Source organism: Macaca mulatta, chromosome 5, assembly GCF_049350105.2.
Source record: "Macaca mulatta isolate MMU2019108-1 chromosome 5, T2T-MMU8v2.0, whole genome shotgun sequence".
NCBI lineage: Eukaryota > Metazoa > Chordata > Mammalia > Primates > Cercopithecidae > Macaca > Macaca mulatta.
In genome coordinates this window covers 77952019-77972899 of record NC_133410.1, presented here as the reverse complement: position 1 = coordinate 77972899, position 20881 = coordinate 77952019, and the positions used below count along the sequence as shown (strand labels likewise).

The window sequence follows — 20881 nt, the reverse complement described above, 5'->3', positions numbered from 1 at the left end:
AAAAAATTAGCCAGGCATGGTGGCGGACACCTGTAGTCTCAGCTACTGGGGAGGCTGAGGCAGGAGAATAGCGTGAACCCAGGAGGCGGAACTTGCAGTGAGCCGAGATCGCACCACTGCATTACAGCCTGGGTGACAGAGCAAGATTCTGACTCAAAAAGACAACCGAGCAAATGTAAAACTCTCACTTGTGACCAAAGAGTAGCTAGAGTATCGAGTCAACCCTCAGGGTACAGAACAGTCATCACTATTTACACCTTCTTGGTCCAACGGACCCTTTATGTTTTCAAGTCACTTTATGAATTATTTATACGAGAATAAAGGGATAATAAAAAAAATTACTGACACTTAAAAAATTAAACATATCACAACCAAATTTTTATTCCCTTTTTTGAGGCTTTGAAAATGTATCTACATGACATGGCAATGTCCTCTGAATGCAACTGACTGATCATCCATGCATGAATCTGGAACATAATCATCTTGTATTGCTTCCAGGTTTCACATACATCTCTAATACCTCTCCAGATACATCTCTACATACATTTCAAATATATTTCTAATACTTCTCCAGATTTCTAATACATATCTCTAATTTCATATCAGCTTATCAATATTTTGACTCTTCTTGCAATTTCATTTAAAAAAAATTGAAGAATTTTTTGAAACCTTTGATGGCTTATAATTTTATTAAAAGTGGATACCATCTTTTTTTGCACCAAAACTGCAAGACATTCTTGTTTTTAAGTACCAATTAAAATGAGCAACTTTTTTCTTTTTAAATAATCTATTTCCTTCCAGTCACCTTTGTTACACATCTTTAGTATTACAAACTGTTATCTAGTAAATTTTGGCATGCAAACATCATAAAAGATGAAAGAACACATCATTCTAGCAAAACAGGATGGTGTAAGGCTTATCAGAAAATACTCATACCTGGCTGGGCACAGCAGCTTATGTCTGTAATCTCAGTATTTTGGGAGGCTGAAGCAGGCGGATCACTTGAGGCCAGGAGTTTGAAGACCAGCCTGGCCAACACAGCAAAATCCTCTCTCTACTAAAAATACAAAAAAAAAAATTAGCTGAGCATGGTGGCACCGGCCTGTAGTCCCAGCTACTCAAGAGGCTGAGGCAGGAGAATTGCTTGAGTCTAGGAGGCAGACATTGCAGTGAGCCGAGATCACACCACTACACTCTAGCCTAGGCAACACAGTGAGACTCTGTCTCAAAAATAAAATAAATAAATAAATAAAAAGAAAACAGAAAATATTAACACCTGTTAAATGACTAGATAAGAGTAACTATATTTTTATTTTTTCACTCAGAAATATAATTCTTCATGCATTGATTTCTGAGTCTGAGAAAATTCACCTATTATACGAATAAGTACAGTCTGAGATTTTGCTTAACTTGCTTGACCTATTTTTATTTTTTTATTTTAAATTATACCTATTACTTACATTTGTGGTTCACATAAAATTTCTATTGGACAATGATGGTCCAGTGATTCACATGAAATTTCTATTGAATAAAGCCTGAAGTGCATTTATCTTTCTCTTTGCATTTATGTGCTGGTTTGTCAAAGAGATGTGAAACATCTTCCTGTAATTTTTCCTCTTTGCCATAATGGGCAGAAATGAAAATTTCTAAATTCTCAACTGTTTCTAATGAAAGCAGAAAGCAGCCTACAATGATGGTATCTCCAGACATATAACTTCTAGAAAGATGATATAATACTTTGGGAAATGCAAAAATCTTAAAAACAAACAAACAAAAAAATACAAAAGTGACAATTTATTTCCATATTCTATCACTCTCCTAGGTGGTTCCATCATTTTTCCATTTTCATATTATCTTTTAGGAGGGATGGAAATAATTGATGAGTAATATGTTATGAATGGAATGAAACAAATCTTAGTAATGAAACAAGTCTTAGAATGATGAATCACAATCCTTAAAGCTACAGGAATATAAGCAATGAAAGAATGAGTTTTATTCAGTTTTTAAAAAGAAAATCTTGGCTGCGCACAGTGGCTCATGTCTGTAATCGCAGCACTTTGAAAGGACAACACGGGAGGATCACTTGAGGTTGCGAGTTCGAGACCAGCCTGGGCCACATACCCTGTTCTTTAGAAAAAAATTTAAAAAAGAAAAACAGCCAGACATGGTGGCACATGCCTATAGTTCTAGCTACTCAGAAGTCTGAGGCAAGAAGATCGCTTGAGCCCAGGAATTGGAAGTTACGATAAGCTATGATCCCACCACTGTACTCCAGCCTGGGTAACAGAGCAAGACCTTGCCTCTAAATAAATGAATAATTTTTTTTTTTTTGAGATGGAGTTTTGTTCTTGTTGCCCAGGTTGGAGTGCAATGGCACAATCTTGGCTCACTGCAATATTCATCTCAAGTAGCTGGGATTACAGGTGCCCACCACCATGCTCAGCTAATTTTTTTTGTATTTTTAGTAGAGACGGGGTTTCACCATGTTGGCCAGGCTGGTCTCAAACTCCTGGCCTCAAGTGATCCACCTGCCTCAGCCTCCCAAAGTGCTGGAATTACAAGCATGAGCCACCACACCTGGCTAAATAAAAAAAAAATTGTAAGTATATGTTACCTTTCTTCTTTCAAAGGCCTTTAAGAAAAAATGACAGTCAAGAAATTATTAGTCCTTCAATAGTTAGAACTGCTATTTAAAAAAAAAAAAAAAAATTCCAGTGTGTACTGATGGTATGCCAAGGGTTAATAAGAAAATATTTAAGTATAGGTTGAGTATGCCTAATACAAAAATCGAGAATCAGAAATGCTACAAAATATGAACCTTTTTGAGCAATGACATGACACTCAAAGCAGTATTTCAGATTTCAGATTTTGGGACACTCAACTGAAAAGTATACTACAAATATTCCACAATCGGAAAAAAATATGAAGTCTGAAACGCTTCTAATCCCAAGCATTTCAGATAAGAGATATTCAATCTGTAATAGGAAATTAACAAAGCATTTTCCTTGCCTGTCCTGTCAAACTGTATTTCAAGGTAGGCAAAGGGACCAAAGTACTGAGAGCTACTCCTTTAAAGAAAAATTTCAACTAAGAACAAAAGAAATTACATACATAGGCAAAAATCATCAACCCTAAAAACCATTAGGAGAAAAAGTAATGGTGAATTTCACAATGGATCATATTGTCACCAACTGAATTCACTTATCAATCTTAACATCTCTAACACTGGGACAACCACATATCATGATATAATATGTAGTAACAGTACTACTTACAGAATATTCTTGTTAAGAGTCTAACTAGAATTTATGAACCTTTAGATCATACATTCTCAACAGTAGTAATGTCACATTCAAGAAGGCAAAGAAATCTTAAAACAGTAAATTAAGACAGTTTCTCATCCTCCAAATCACACTACTGTGTCTGCCCCCAGTTCTGGGGAAGAGGTGCAGTGTCGACAATACGGAAAAAAAAAAGTTCTAGGCTGGGAGCGGTGGCTCACGCCTGTAATCCCAGCACTTTGGGAGGCCGAGGTGGGCGGATCATGAGGTCAGGAGATCGAGATCATCCTGGCTAACACGGTGAAACCCCGTCTCTACTAAAAATACGAAAAATTAGCCAGGCAAGGTGGTGGGTGCCTGTAGTCCCAGCTACTTGGGATACTGAGGCAGGAGAATGGCATGAACTCGGGAAGCAGACCTTGCAGTAAGCCAAGACGGTGCCACTGCACTCCAACCTGGGCAACAGAGCGAGACTCTGTATCAAAAAAAAAAAAAAAAAAGTAATAAGTAAAATGACATCAAAAGGAATAAGAAAACGCAGAACGTGAAACATTATAAAGAAAAATAGACCCAGTTCCTTCAACATGGAAGGTAAAAAGACTTGGGAGTCTTTACTGTGGTAATCATTTTTAGAAATATACTTTAAAATATTAACAGATAAATAATATGTGGAATACACTTGAAAATAATATTAGAAGAGGGTAAGGAGATTAAAGTATAGATGAAACGAGAGGTGTTGAGTAAATAAATCACTAAAAGTAGGTGATGGGTACATAGGAGTTCATTTTACTATTCTATATGCTGTTATATATGTTTAAAACATCCTGTAAAAACAACAGCATGTTTGGGGCAGGTTTTACTTTCTTAGGATATTAAAGAGAACAAAACTATACAACACATAGCTTGCCCAAACATTTTCTATCAAAGATGATCTACAAACTGATGTCATTCCTCTCCCAAATAATATCTTTTTTTAAAAAAGATTCAATCATTATATAGGCATGACTGAAAAAGAGAAAACAGAATTTTTAAAAGACTAAAAAAAATAACTGGCAGGTATATACCTGATTCAAATATTTATTTGTTTCAAATAAAGCAACAAAAAGGCATTTTTGAAAAAATCTGAATATGAACTAGGTGTTTTATGATATTAAGGAAGTATTAATTTTGTTAGGTGTGATAATGATACTGAGATTATGAAAGAAAATATCAGCTGGGTGTGGTGGCTCACACCTGTAATCCCAGCACTTTGGGAGGCGAGGTGGGTGGATCACCTAAGGTCAGGAGTTTGAGACCAGCCTTACCAACAGTGAAATCCTGTCTCTACTAAAAATACAAAATTAGCAGGTCTCATGGTGCACACCTGTAATCCCAGCTACCTGGGAGGCTGAGGCAGGAGAATCACTTGAACCCAGGAGACAGAGGCTGCAGTGAGCCGAGATCATGCCACTGCACTCCAGCCTGGGAAACAAGAGCAAAACTCCATTTCAAAAAAATAATTAATAAATAAATTAAACATATTGAAGCATTTAGGGGTGAAATGACTATTTCTTTCACCCCCGCCCCCAACTGCCTTATTTTAAAGAAACTTGGGGAGTGAATGAGATGATGATGACGATGATGATGATAAACACTCATGTTTGCCGCCCCTGCCATGCAGAAAGTCTGTGCAGATGAGCACATAAAAACAAACAAAAAAGAATAAATCTGTAAGACAATGAAAAGAACAGAGAGAAAGTGTTTACAATAGATTTCTGGAGAACAGAAAGGAGACCCAAGTGTGTTAAGTTTAAACAGAACTAAGTGAAGCACAGCCCAAAATCTACACATGAAAGGACTACAGTGGAGGTCGAAGTCAATCTTTCAGAGATTCTAGGCTCAGTGTTAGTAGGTAAAGAGGCTGAAAACAAGAGAAAGCTTCACCTGTTCTTTCTCCCTACCCCCTCAATGACTAAGCAAGGGCCAGTGTTACCTATAGGTACAAAAGGTGAAATACTCTTTTTTTTTCTAAAGACAGTTAACAAACTGAACAGAAAGAAACTAGGTCTTCTGGTGTGAATATTTGTATCTGTAGAGTCCATTTCTATACAGCAGTTGGAAAGCTCCTACGCCTAAAAACAGGTTCCCTGATCTTCTGCCCTAAACCTAACTTGCCAGGAAACAAGAGATACTCCAACTATGTACAAAGAGTTGACAAACAGTCTTCTCATTCTAAGATGGCAATTAGAAAACAAGTCCACCACTACAATACAGGAAACCAACAGCAGCACCTAATATAATCAAGACAGTCCTTTAGCAAGAACCATGAATTAACAATAAGGATCCCTAGACATACAAGAAGAAACAACAGCTAGAAAAAGACCAAGATAAAGATATTATCTATTTTTTTAGCTTTTAAGAGAGACAGTCTTACTTTGTTGCCCAGGCAGGAGTGCAGTGGCACAATCATAGCTCACTGCAGCCTCGAACTCCTGAGCTCAAGTGATCTTCCAGTCTCAGCCTCCCAAGTAGCTAGGACTACAGACATGCATGACCATGCTCAACTCATATTTTAATTTTCTTGTAGAGATGGGGTCTCATTATGTTGCCTAGGCTAGTCTCAAACTCCTAGCTTCAAGCAATCCTCCCACCTTAGTAGACTAAGAAGTATTACCAAGGAAATAGTAAAAGAACATTTTCCATAACTGAAGGGAGCCACCTGCATTTCAACTGAAAGGACCTACTGAGTCTAGCAAAGAATGACAAAAACAATTCATATCTAAACACATAATTATAAAATTCCACAACTACAAAGGACAAAGATACTAAAGCTTGTCTTTGCGAGTGAGGGAAAGGATCATTTAGAAAGTAGCAAGATGGAGTAGCATCAGACATCTTACCATCTTGATGCTCAACAGAAGAGACCAAAAACCTCTTAAGTTGTAAGAGAAAATTAATTTGAAAGTAAATTTCTACACCCAGCCAAACTATCAAGCAATTATGACCCAGGCCAAAGCTATTTTCAGATATGCAAGAATTCACGATATTACATTGTAAGTACTCTGTATACTGAAGTTAATTTAAAATACATTCAAAGCAGGATGTGGTGGCTCATGCCTATAATCCCAGCACTTCGGGAGGCCGAGGAGGGTGGATCACTTGAGGTCAGGCGTTTAAGACCAACCTGGCCAACATGGTGAAACCCTGTCTCTATTAAGAGTACAAAAATTAGCAAGACATGGTGGCAAACGCCAGTAATCCCAGCTACTGGGGAGGTTGAAGCAGGAGAACCGGCTGAACCCAGGAGGTAGAGGCTGCAGTGAGCCAAGATTGTACCCCTGCACTCCCGCCTGGGAAAAAGAGTAAGACTCCATCACACACACACACAAAAAAAAGTAAATACATTCCAGCTAAAAAAGGAAGAATGCCATAAAAGAGGAAGATGTAGCATCTAAAACAGTAAATCTAACCAGAAATGCAGTCATGGAATATCTCAGAATGACATATATACAGCAGCTTACAACCTGTCAAGACTGAAAAAGGAAGTATGAGGGCTCTAAGAGTGTTATCTCCAGGAAAAGGGATTCCACCTAACAGTTAACAGATATTATGATCCAAGCAGGAAAAATATCTGAGAATATGATAAATGTATATATTTCTCTATCAAGAAAAAAGGACAATTACAAACTGTGGGAGGAAAAGATGAACAAAAAGTCATCTAGATACAAAGCAATCTAGTGGCATGATTTAAAAAACTGATGAAGTACAAGAAGAAATAAGTAAATATTTTATTTCTTGAGTTCCACTAGCATTATGACTTTAGACCACAGAAAAGAAAAATCACCCTAGCACAATAATTAAGTAAAGTGTGAGTTAATTCTCATCTTTCTTAGTAATTAGTCAATAGATATAATTTGAAGTCAGTAAATCAAGAAATAAAAGCAGATCTCAACAACAACAACAATAGCCTAGGAGGCTCTACTGGAGAATTCTACCAATCATTTAAAAGAATCAACTAGGCCGGGCATGGTGGCTCACATCTGTAATCCCAGCACTTTGGGAGGCTGAGAAGGGTGGATCACGAGGTTAAGAAGTCCAGATCATCCTGGCCAACATGGCGAAACCCCATCTCTACTAAAACTACAATTAGCTGGGCATGGTGGTGCGCGCCTGTAGTCCCAGCTACTCAGGAAGCTGAGGCAGGAGAATCGCTTGAACCCAGGAGGTAGAGACTGTAGTGAGTCGAGATCACGCCACTGCATTCCGCCTGGTGACAGAGCAAGACTTCGTCTCAAAAAAAAAAAAAAAGAAAAAAGAAAAGAAAAGAAAAAAGAAAAAAAGAAAAAAAGAAGAAAGGAATTAACCCAATCCTCCTCAAACTCTTCCAAAGAACTAAAACAGGAGGGAACATTTCCAAACTCATTCTAAAAGGCCACCATTACCCTGATACCAAAACCAGACAAAGACACCACAAGAAAACCACAGTAATAACCATAATGAATACTGATTTTTTAAATCTTAAACCAAATTCAACAGCACATTAAAAGGATTATATACCATGACCAAGTGGGATTTATACCAGAAATTCAAGGATGGTTCAACACACAAAAATCAATTACGGTAATATACCACATTAATAGAATGAAGCACAAAAACCACGTGATTCCAATTGATGAACCAAAGCATTTGACAAGATTGAACACCCTTTCATGATAAAAACACTCAATAAATGAAGAATAGAAGGAAACTACCTCAACATAATAAACACCATATATGAATACCCCACAGCTAACATCCTATTCAATGGTAAAAGACTGATCACTTCTTCTAGGATTAGGAGCAAATCAAGAATGCCCACTCTCATCACTTCTATTTAACACAGTACCAGAAGTCCTAGATAGAGCAATTAGGCAAGAAGAATAAATAACAGGCACTCAAATAAGAAAGGAAATTACTTCTGTATACAGATGACATGATTTATATGCAGAAAGCCCTAAAGAAGAATCCACAAAAAAACTGTTAGCACTAATACATGATTTCAGCAAAGTTTCAGGATCCAAAATCAATACACAAAAATTGTGTTTCTATACACTAAAAACGATCAACTGGAAAAGAAAATTAAAAAAAAAAAATCCCAATTTACTATAGTATCAAAAGAGGAAAGGCCAAGCATGGTGGCTCAAACCTGTAATCCTAGCACTTTGGGAGGCCAAGGTGGGAGGACTGCTTGAAGCCAGGAATTTGAGACCTTATGTCTATAAAAAAAATCAAAAAATTAGGCAAGTGTGGAAGCATATACTTTTAGTCCCAGTTACTTGGGAGGCTGAGGCAGGAGGATCATTTGAGCCCAGGAGTTCAAGGTCACAGTGAGCCATGATTGTGCCACTGCACTCCAGCCTAGGTGACAGAGACCCTATCTCTTTAAAGAAAGAAAAGGGGTTGGTGGGGGGGTGGAGGGGGGCCGAAGGGTAGAGTGGATAAAATACTCAGGAATAAACTTAACCAAGGAGATAAAAGACTTGTACTCTGAAAACTACAAAACGTTGCTAAAAGAAATCACAGAAAGAATACAAATAAATGGAAAAACATTCCGTATTTTAACAGTAATTAAACATTACTGTTAAAATGTCCATAGTACCTAAAGCAATCTAAAGATTCAATGTAATCCCTGTCAAATTCCCAACGACACTTTTTTTGCAGAAACAGAAACAAAACCATCATAAAATTCACACAGAATCTCAAGGGACCCCACAAGTAGTCAAACCAATCTTGAAAAACAACCAAAAATTTAGAGGCCTCATACTTTCTTATTTCAAAACACACTACAAAGCAACAGTAATCAAGACAGTGTGGTACTGACATAAAGACAGAGCTAACAGACCAATGGAACAGAACAGAAATATACCCTTGCACATACCACCAAATGACTTGTGACAAGGGTGCCAAGACTACCCAATGGAGAAAAAAACAGTCTCTACAACAAACAGTGTTGGCAAAACTGAATATCCGCATGCCAAAGAATGAACACAATATACCTCTCCAAAATGTGAGAAGCCAAAATGTGATGTTATTGATTTTTTTATGATGACCTAAAAGTTTTGATCTCCAAATATTTTTCCAACACTTTTTAATTAAATATTTTAGATACATATTAGAATATTTTTCTGCCTAGAAAGTAATTTAAATCCTTTCACTGACTAAAGATTTTTGTGATTGTTCATAAATCCATTAAAAAGTGCTTGTTTAAGGCCAAGCATGGTAGCTCATGCCTGTAATCCCAGCACTTTGGGAGGCCAAGGCAGGTAGATCACCTGATGTCAAGAGTTTGAGGCCAGCTTGGCCAACATGGTGAAACCCTGTCTCTACTAACACCACAAAAATTAGCCAGGCGTTGTGGCACACGCCTGTAATCCCAGCTACTCGGGAGGCTGAGGCAGGAGAACAGCTTCAACCTGAGAGGCAGAGGTTGTAGTAATCCCAAATCACACCGCTACACTCCAGCCTGGGCAACAGAGCAAGACTCCATCTTAAAAAAATAAAACAAAACCAAAGTGTTTGTTTAAGATGTAGGAGAGTGGATACTTGTTTACTAAATTCAAGACACATTACAAAACTTTTGCTTTTCAGTAAACTCTCAATGTTTTCCTTTTTGCGTGTGTCTTAAAACATTTATAAAGAACCCGGTAAGTAATAAAACGCTTTGTACATTTGTTTGCCATTTAATCTAGGTTGTACTACCTTATGATTACCAGCACAGAAATAATTAACAATTACAGTTGTAATATGCAGCGAGTCAAGTGGAGCATCAATGGAACAACACCAAACTTGAAACGAGTGCTTATTCTACTCTCAACTATCACCAAGCCAATCCTCAAACTCTTCCAAAGAACTATATGCGAGAGAACATTTCCAAACTCATTCTAAAAGGCCAGAATTGCCCTGATATCAAAACCAAAGATATCACAAAAAAAGAAAGCTACAGCAATAAACCTAATGAATACTGATTTTTTTACTCTTAAAAAAAAAAAAAACTCACAAACCAAATTCAACAGCACAGTCTATGTGCTGCCGTACTGCAGTATCTAATACTCCTGGGTATTTTTATTATAGCAGCCAAAACTAAAATATCCATTCTATCCTTACATGCTAATAGACTCTAATCCTGACGCCTTGATTTGGTTTTCTCCACAGTACAAATATCCATCTAGCATATATTTAACTCACTAGTTTCTCATCTGGTTTCCTCAGTTAGAACATAAGCTCCCTGAAGGCAGGGCTTTGTTCCCCAGCAAATAGAACAGTACCTGGCACTGAGGAGATGCTCAATATATACCTGCTGAATGAACAAGATAAGGACCACAATTAAAGGTATACTAAAAGACTCTAAAGCACTACTGAGAAAAATGAAGGGCCTAAATGAATGGAGAGGTATACTGTGTTCAAGGATCAAAGGACTCAATGTTGCTATCAAATTTTTTTAAATTAATCTATAGAGTAAATACAACCCTAAACAAAATCTCAGCAGCCTTTTCTGTATACAGTGACAATATTTTCTTTTTTTCTTTTTTTTTTGAGACAGTCTTGCTCTATCATCCAGGCTGGAGTCCAGCAGCAGTCAATGGCTCACAGCAGCCTCAACCTCCTGGGCTCAAGCAATCCTCCCATCTCAGCTCCTGGGTAGCTGGGATCACAAGCGCATGCCACCACGTCTGGCTATTCTTTTTCTATTTTTTTGGAGAGCCAAAGGCCTCGCTATATTGCCACTACACTCCAACCTGGTCAATACAGCAAGACCCCGTATCAGTATAAAAAATTTTTTTTTTGCTTCTTGATTGTGGTGGTTACAAGAATGTTTAGGTTTGTCAAAACTCAATCTGCATACTTAAATTGGGCAGATTTTAACATATATACATTATAATCCAATACAAATCAATTTTAAAAAACATACTACATCAAAAACTGAAACCCAACAACAAAATACCTAAAGAACACTACATAAAACAGCTCATAAAGATTGAGTATTCTGCACACCTTTAAAAAATAATAGGGGCCAGGTAAAGTGGCTCATGCCTGTAATCCTAGTACTCTGGAAGGTCAAAGCAGGAGGATCACTTTAGCCAGGAGTTCAAGACCAGCCTGGGCAACAAAATCAGATCCTATCTCTGCAAAAATAAATGATAATAATAATAATAGGAAACTGTCTGCACTTAGGTAAAATGAACTAGTTTGAAGCAGGCCAATATTCTTGCTAAGAACAACTTAAAAAGCTAAATAAATTATAAAAATCGTATCTTTAAAGGTAGTGAAGAGTTGTGGAAGCATGGGAAAGAAGAAGGTCTAAAATTACAGTGATGAGGAGAATCTTTTTTTTTTTTTTTTTTGAGATGGAGTCTTGCTCTGTCGCCCAGGCTGGAGTGCAGTGGTGTGATCTTGGCTCACTGCAACCTCCAGCTCAGAGATGGGGAGAATATTTTAACGGTATTTAGATGACCAGCATCTGTCTTTTCCCTGGGAGTATTTCCTAATTATTGCTTGGGCTAGAGGCTGAAAATTGAGGCCTGACCTGTGTAAAATATTGTTGCTGAGGAACACAGAAGCCAGGACAGCTTTTGGTGTTCACACAGGGCGGAAATAACAAAACTAGGAGACTAATTCTCATAAAAAGTTTCATGCAAGGACCTCAAGCTTAAGGGTGGTATCTCCCCTCAGCATATTTGCTGAATTTTAAAACCGTGCAGGGTAAAAGGCTACAAAGTTAACTAAAAAACTTTAAAAAGCAAAGTGAAATTTCCCATCTTTGGCATTGCTAAAGGGACAAGACCAACAGGCTTTGAAATGAAAGCCTTAGAAGATAACACCTGAAAAAATAAGGAAAAATAAGGATAACAAACTATTAAAATAGCAACCCAGCCTCCACATAATTTAAGATGATGGGCTCTTGATATGGGTTGGATGTTTGTCCCCTCAAAACTTCATGATGAAATGTAAATGTAATTCCCAATGTTGGAAGAGGGACCCAGTAGGAGACAACCAGATCATGGGGGCAAATCTCTTAAGAACGGCTTAGTACCATCTCCTCGGTAATAAGTGAGTTCACACAAGATCTGGTTGTTGAAAAGTCTGGGACCTGCCCCACCTTGCTCTCTTGCTCCCACTCTTGCCATGTGATGTACCTGCTCTCCCTTCACTTTCAGCCATGACTAGAAGCTTACTAAGCCTCACTATAAGCAGATGCCAGCACCTTGCTTCCTATATACCTTGGAGAACCATAAGCCAATTAAACTTATTTTCTTTATAGATTACCCAGTCTCAGGTATTCTTTCATAGTAATGCAAACAGATTAATGCAGCTCCCTAGCCTATCTGCATAGAACTTCCCCTTCCCCCACCCCTCTCCCAACCCGGCAAAATGTACCATTACCTGGTAATGCTTGCTTAATTTTTTCACTACACAATGCCTGGCATTCAATCAAAAATTATGAGACATAAACAAAACAATCAACAGACTTAACCTAATTGACATTTGTAAAACACTCCACCTAACAACAAAACACACATTCTTTTCAACTGCACATGAAGAACCCTTACCATGACAGAATATACTCTAGGCCATGAAATAAATCCAAATAAATTTCAATTTATCTCATCACAATGGAATTAAATTAAAAATAACAATGATCTCGGGAAAATCCTCGAATATCTGAAAAATATATAACACACTTATAAATAAACTATAGACCCAATAAGACATCAGAAAAGAAATTATAAAGTATTCTGAATGGAATGAAAATGGAAACATAATATATCAAAAACTGGAAACGGCCAGGAGTGGTGGCTCACATCACAGCACTCCAGGAGGCCAAGGAAAGAGGACTGCTTGAACTCAGGAGATCAAGACCAACATGGGCAACACAGTGACATCTTTGTCTTCAGAAAAAATTTTAATAAACTGTGGCCAGGTATGGTGGCTTACACCTGTAATCCCAGCACTTTAGGAGGCTAAGGCATTGTCTGATTGCCTGACCTCAGGAGTTCAAGACCAGTCTGGGCAATATGGTGAAACCCTCTCTCTACAAAAAATACAAAAATTAGCCAGGCATGGTGGCACACGCCTGTAGTCCCAGCTAGTCAGGAGGCTGAAATGGGAGGATCACTTGAGCCCGAGTGGTCAAGGCTGCAATGGGCCATGATTATGCCACTGCACTGCCTGAGCAGTAGTGAGACCTTGTCTCAAAAAACAAATAAATAAATTATAAACAATTAAAGGGAAGTTTATAGCATGCTTACATTAGAAAAGAAAAAAGGTCACAAATCAATGACCTCAGCTTCTATCTTAAGAAACTAGAAAAAGAAAACAAATTAAACCCAAAATAAGCTGAGGAAAGGAAATAAAGACCAGGGCAGAAATAAGAAAACTACAGGCAGTCAAACTAAAAGTTAACTTTTCAAGAACCTCAATAAAATTAGTAAACCTCAATAAAATTAGTAAACTTCTAGCCAGACTAATCAGGGAAAAGGGCAGCAGACACAAATTACTAGTATTGGGAATGATACTAAATCTCTACAGGTTATACAGATATTAGACTCATTACACTTTCTACAGATAGTAAAAGAACAATAATAGAGTATTATAAGCAACTTTTTGCCAATAAATGCAACAAGTTAAATAAAATGGATAAGTTCCTTGGAAAACTTACCAGGCATGTGGAGACAGAACAATACAACCATAGACCAATAACCAACAGAAAAACAAACAAGATAAACAGACCAATAGATGATGCCGATATTGGAAAAGACAAGCATTTAAATAACTGTAATTAGTATGTTCAAGAGAACTGGAGTCTATTACAAGTCTATAAAATAAGATCAAAGGAATACTCTAGAACTCAAAACCACAATGTAAAATTAAGAATACAAAAGATTAGTTTTGCCAAAAAGAGAAGACAGTTTTGGCATACTGGAAGGCAGGTCAATAGAAAATATCCAAACAGAGAAAAAAAAAAAATTCAACATGTGGAACATGATAATTACCTTTAATATATGTATAATTAGGATCTAAAAAGAAAAAAAGGGGCAGAATATATGAAAAGGTGATAACAGAACTTTCCAAAACTAAAAGGCATCCAGCTACAGATTCAAAAAACTCTATAAACATAAAGCGACAAAGAAAACCACATCTGAACACATCATAGTCGAAGTGCTTTAAAAGTAAGACAGTCTTAAAAGTAGCCAAAGAAAAATAAAAGACACATTATCCTCAGCAAGAATATAGCTAATACATTGCCTTCAATAAGACTGGTAGCTGACTTCAACAAAAAGAAAGGAAGACAGAAAGCAACCAAACATTCTTGAATGTGTTGAAAGAAAATAACTACCAACTTAGAACTTTATAGCCAATGAAAACACACTTCAGGCCAGCCACGGTGACTCATACTTGCAATCCTAGCACTTTGGGAGGCCAAGGTGGGCAGATCACTTGAGGCCATGAGTTTAGAGACCTGCGTGGCCAACATGGCGAAATCCTATCTACTAAAAATACAAAAAAATTTAGCTGGGCAAGGTAGCACACACCTATAATCCCAGCTACTCAAGAGGCTGTGGCATGAGAATCGTTTGAACCCAGGAGGCAGAAGCTGCAGTGAGCTTAGATCAGCCACTGCACTCCAGCCTAGGCAACAGAACGAGACTGTATCAAAAAAACAAAACAAAACAAAACACTTCAAAAAAGGTGAAACTGCCATGCATGGTGGCTCACACCTATAACCCCAGCACTTTGGGAGGCCAAGGTGGGAGGATCTCTTAAGCCCAGGAGTTCAAGAACAGACTGGGCAACATGACAAGACCCTGTCCCTACAAAAAATTTAAAAATTAGTTGGGCATGGTGGCATGCGCCTGTGGTTCCAGCTACTGAGGAGGCTGAGGTGGAAGGATTGCCTGAGCCCAAAAGGTTTAGGCTACATTGAGCCATGTTATTACCACCACACTCCAGCCTGGGTGACAGAATGAGACCTTGTTTCAAAAAAAAAAAAAAAAAAAGGGTGAAATTGAGATATTTTCAGAGAAACAAAAATAGAAAAAAATCACTGATAGTAGGTAGGCCAGTATCAAAATGCATGATATATGGAAGTGACAGTATTATTACTCTAAAAATTGAAAACAACTTCAATGTCCAACAGAAGATTGATAAGTATTACAGAGATGAGAACGTTACATACCTACTAAAAATAATCACATAGCAGAAAAATACTGACATGAAAATATGTTGATGATTCACTGTTAACAGCTTGCACTACAGTGGACTACATTATGAACCCGTAACATCATAAAAGTATACATACACTTAAGTAATGGCTAAACAAAATGCAGGAAGCAGATAGATAATCAAGAAGATTAACAACAGCACTCTTGGTGGTAGGATCTTCAATGATACTGTTTTAATTTTTTTTTTTTTTGAGACTGAGTCTTGATATGTTGCACAGGCTGGAGTGCAATGGCGTGATATCTGCTCACTGCAACCTCTCCCTCCTGGGTTCACGTAATTCTCCTGTCTTAGCCTCCCAAGTAGCTGGGATTACAGGCACTTGCCACCATGCCCAGCTAATTTTTGTATTTTTAGTAGAGATGGGGTTTCACCATGTTGGCCAGGCTGGTCTTGAGCTCCCGACATCAAGTGATCCACCCACCTCAGCCTCCCAAAGTGCTGGGATTACAGGCATGAGCCACTGCGCCCAGTCTAAAATTTAATCTATGCTTTCTTAGTATTTCCCAAGTTTTCTACATTAGGGATGTGCTACTTTTACAACTGGGGGAAAGAGAGGAGGGGAGGGGAAGGGAGGGGAAAGGAGGGCAGGGGAAAGGAGGGGAAGGGAGGAGAGGGGAGGGGAGGGGAGTGAAGGGGAGGGGAGGGGAGGGGAATGAAGGGGAGGGGAGGGGAGGAGAGGGGAGGGGAGGGGAGGGGGAGGAGGAGGGGAGGAGGGGAGGAGGAGGGGAGGAGAGGGGAGGAGGAGGGGAGGAGAGGGGAGGTGAGGGGGAGGGGAGGGGAGGGGAGGGGAGGAGGGGAGGGGGAGGGAAGGAGAGGAGGGGGAGGGGAGGAGAGGGGAGGAGAGGAGAGGGGAGGAGGGGGAGGGAAGGAGAGGAGGGGGAGGGGAGGAGAGGGGAGGGGAGGGGAGGGGAGGGGAGGAGAGGGGAGGAGAGGGGAGGGGAGGAGGGGGGAGTGGAGGGGAATGGAGGGGAGGAGAGGGGAGGAGAGGGGAGGGGAGGGGAAGAGAGGGGAGGAGAGGGGAGGAGAGGGGAGGGACAAAGGCAACTTTTTATATTAAACTATATTTTAATACAAACGATAAGTTCTTAGCTAGGGATATGGTCTAACCTTTATTGGTATATCCCCCATTTGTGCTTTTTACCTTTTTTAAATACCAAAATCTGCCAACATGAATCAACCTGTACTTGCATTTTCCACTATTTGGACCTTGAGAGCTTGTTCAAAGGTTCTAGCAGGGGAGCACAGCTACTCATACACCCTTGACCCAAGACAAGTCCTCCTCTATTAGGGATGGTCATCCTCTTCGACCAAGCATGCAGCTTCGGGAGGGACACACATGGAGCAGTGAGGGAGGAAGGGGATGCCTGCCGAGTCAGCCAGATGAGCTGAATCAACCCTGGGGATCAATGAGGTAACATGTCACAGCCAGATAGCCCTCACATCTCATTTTCCACTATTTGGGATGAGAATTAAAAATGTTAACTACCTGAATATGAACTCTTTGAAAAAGAAAATTAATATCCGTCATTATTAATGTAAAAAATGAATGTTTCTGAAAAATGAAAAGCAAATTATATCTGAAACAGCATACTTTAAACCACAAAGTAATTCACAAAATTTCATTTTTCACAAGTGATTTCTTTCTGTAGACTTCTAAGACTTAAAATTAGCAGAATTATATCTCTGAAATATCCAACTAAAGTAATAACTCATAGTTGAGGCTATGAGAATAAATTTAAATAATTTAACATCTGCATAATCAAAAAAATGGAAAAAACAGGAATCTCTTTATCCACCTATTTAAGTTACACCTAATAGGGCTTTTAACAAACGGCTGTAAAGCAACCTGTAAATATAAATGCCATTATGTAATTATAGTCAATTAGTAATAATTATATTGCTGACACGTGAGTGTTCTATAAATAATTCATACAACTCCATCTAGAATTTTTGATTCAAAAAAGGAGAAAATGCAACAGCCATTGGTGTAACGCCTACAAAGAACTTAAAAAATATTTTACTTTATGCATCTATAAAAAACTATAAGGAAACAGATAAACATCAAAAGGTTTAGCTACAGTGTGGAACTTTGACTTTTCCCCCACAGTGTTGTTTTATTAAAATAGTCACAGCAAATAAGTATTCTGACACAGCACTAGAAGTAAAAATGTGGGGAAGAGGTGACATAAAATACATGCTTCAAGACTGAGATAAGAGGAAACAATTTTCTTTTAATATTAACACTGGCTGACATATTTGGTGGTAGACAACAGTTAACTGATAGGATTTAATTTCCAAATTTTTCTAGCAATCTTGAAGTGATTAAAGAGGCTGTATTATAATTATTAAATAAAACATCAAAGGGTTCTTTCCAGTGGGAAAGCTTTAAAAAAAAAACTATTGAAATAGCTCTGTCTCACAGATACCTGCTAAAAGAATGTAACAACTCCTTACATTATCAAGAGCTAAGATCTGAGCTAAGTTTCCTTTCTCAACTAATTAAAAGGTTGAGATACATATTCTCCCTCAAAACCCCATGCCTCTCCCCCACCAAAAAACAAAAACAAACAAACAAAACAGCCAGAAATAGGCTCACCCTTACAAATCTTGTGTGTAATTTTCTTTTAAAATTTGTCATTTTCTACCTTGTGTTATAATGTCTATGCTTTTCAGCTGGGCACGGTGGCTCACCCCTATAATCCCAGCACTTTGGGAGGCCGAGGTGGGCAGATCACCTGAGGTCAGCAGGTCAAGACCAGCCTGGCCAACACGGAGAAACATCGTGTCTACTAAAAATACAAACATTAGCCGGGTGTGGAAGCAGGCACCTGTAATCCCAGCTACTCTCGGGAGGCTGAAGCAGGAGAATCGCTTGAACCCAGGAGGCGGAGGCTGCAGTGAGCTAAGATCATGCCACTGCACTCCAGCCTGGGTGACAGAGCAAGACTCTGTCTCTAATAATAATAATAATAATAATAATGATAGTCTATGCTGTTTTAACCATACTAGATTCCACCGAAGGCAGGGTCAATTATACTGCATCTTTCTAGGTATCTCCCATAGTAAACAGTCTTTATCAATACTCTGAACTTTTTGCAAACTCTATCAGCTAAAAAGAATTAAGGTTTGGTAATTCTTTGTAACCTGGTTTAAAACAAACAACCCTCTGGAACTATTAGAGAACCAGAGGGATGGATGGAGGAGAGAGTATGCATATTAGTTGTTTGCTGTCAGTTAAGCAAAAGCCAGACCAAAGAGCCTCTTCTCTCCTTTTCCCTTCAAAAGCTAAATTTTATCCAAGTCAGTAACAGTGTCCCTTAGCTAAGGAGAGTCTGCTTAGGTTCACTTCAGAGAAGCTCAAGAGGCTGGTGTAATCTAGGAGGCTTTCGTAGGAGTCTGCAAGCAAGTACAGAAGAAAAACAAATCAAAGTTTAACCCAGACGCTATTGCTCAAGTCAAAGCCAAAGAAAATCCTAAAACTTGGATTCTGAAGAGTCCTATAAAATTCATGTAATCCAAGTACTTCTTGGGTTTTGTTTTGTTTAAAAAAAGGGTGTCAACTCTGTCACCCAGGCTGCTCTTTTAGAACTCCTGGGTTCAACTACTACTCCCACCTCAGCCTCCCAATTGGCTGGAACTACAGTGTGCACCACCCCATCTGGCTATTTTTTTAAAAAACATGGTGTAGCAAAGAGGTCTCACTATGTTGTCCAGGCTGGTCCTGAACTCCTGGGCTCAAGCCATTCTCCCACCTCAGCCTCTCAAAGTTTACAGTAAATTCAATCTATACCAGATAAAATTTACATCAGTATGACCTCCCTGCAAACTCTGCAAATGCCTCCATAACAACTGACCCCTCACTAGTGAAAAGATGAGTATGACCTACAGTCTATATCACATGTTAAGCTTTCTCACAGGCTCCAAGTTATGTCCCTGTCCTGCAGGTAATAACAGAGCCCATACTAGAGGCAAAATGACAAAGCAGATGATCATTCAAAACGATTCTGTTTTCGAGACTGAAAAGGACATATTTGCTAATGCACAGAAAAATATCTAGAAGATCATACAGTGGTGCTAACAGTGACACCCTTCAGTCAAGGTATGAGTAGCTGGGCTCCGCAGATTCCTCTGGGGAGGAATGTGAGCTAGAAGTGGATGTAAAGGGGTTGTCACTTATTATATATACACCATTGTTTTAACTTTTTATGAGCGTCAATTTACTTCTGTAATTTTAAAAATAAGAGTCCCGGCTACTCGGGATGCTGAGGCAGGAGAATCACTTCAACCCAGGAAGCGGAGGTTGCAGTGAGCCGAGATTGCGCTACTGCACTCCGGCCTAGTGACAGAGTGAGACTCCGTACCAAAAAATAAATAAATAAATAAATATAATTCAATTTTTTAAAAAGATTGAATAGACCCACATGGAATTCAAATGAAAAATAAGTGCCACTTTGCAGAAGTCAATCAGAAAAACCTACATATCAAACAGAAATAATACAAGTATCCTATCCTACAAAATAAAAAGGAATACTGGTAATATTACAAAACTGCTCACAGCAACTGCAACCCATTACTCACTATTCACTACTTTGATTACACAATGTTAGTCACCAGGGGGAGTTTGAGGGTCCATCTAACAGCTGCCTGTGCAGTCTTAACCTCATTAAAAAGGTTTGCAACAATTCACAGTCCTAAAAAAAGTTCATTTTGTACACTGTCTCTTTTTTCATGAGAAACCACCAGACACAAACACACACACACACACACACCCCAATTTACATTTCACCAGGGTTCATGTTTGATTTCCTCAAAAGAAAGAAAAGTTTCCCAATCTGAAAAGCAAACCAACCTGGACAATCAAGTTTACTAGCACTTAAAGGGAATGTTCACCTACTCCTCACACTTGTTCGTCATGAAACTTTGGGATTAAGTAAAATTTTATCCACTTATGACTCCTGAAAAAAAGAGGAAGGGGAAACACAAACTACACTCTGAAAGCAGCATAATCTAGCCATAATGCCAAATGTAAACAATTATACATTTTAGCAAGGCAAAATATAACTAAACATCTTTAAAAGATAAATGCCTGTGACCTCTGCAATCTTAAAAATTAAAGTGTAAATAGTCATAAAATGTATCCCAAACTTTCTTTTTAGTTGATTTTCCTAAAAAATATTAAAAGCAATCATATTGAAAATGACTTAAATCACCATAAATTAGGCAACAAAAATCACATAAATTATTTGGGAGAGGGAATTTTTGTTTAACCCAGTTTATGAGTCCACAATATACACAAAAATTTGAAAACATGAAGACATACACATAATACATCTCATTTCCCACCATTCCCTCAGACACTA

General features: G+C 38.4%; 1 protein-coding gene across 18 annotated transcripts in view; it reads right to left on the bottom strand.

Annotated features, from left to right (window-relative positions):
• CLOCK (clock circadian regulator) overlaps positions 1–20881 on the bottom strand; it is a 121231-nt gene that overhangs the window by 97658 nt on the left and 2692 nt on the right. For 8 of the 18 annotated variants that reach the window (XM_078003571.1, XM_078003573.1, XM_078003568.1 and 5 more), the window contains exon 2: positions 937–1057. The exons of the other annotated variants lie outside the window; for them this stretch is intronic. The gene's annotated coding sequence lies outside the window, so the exon portion shown is untranslated. The remainder of the gene's footprint in view (positions 1–936; positions 1058–20881) is intronic. 18 annotated transcript variants of the gene reach the window in all.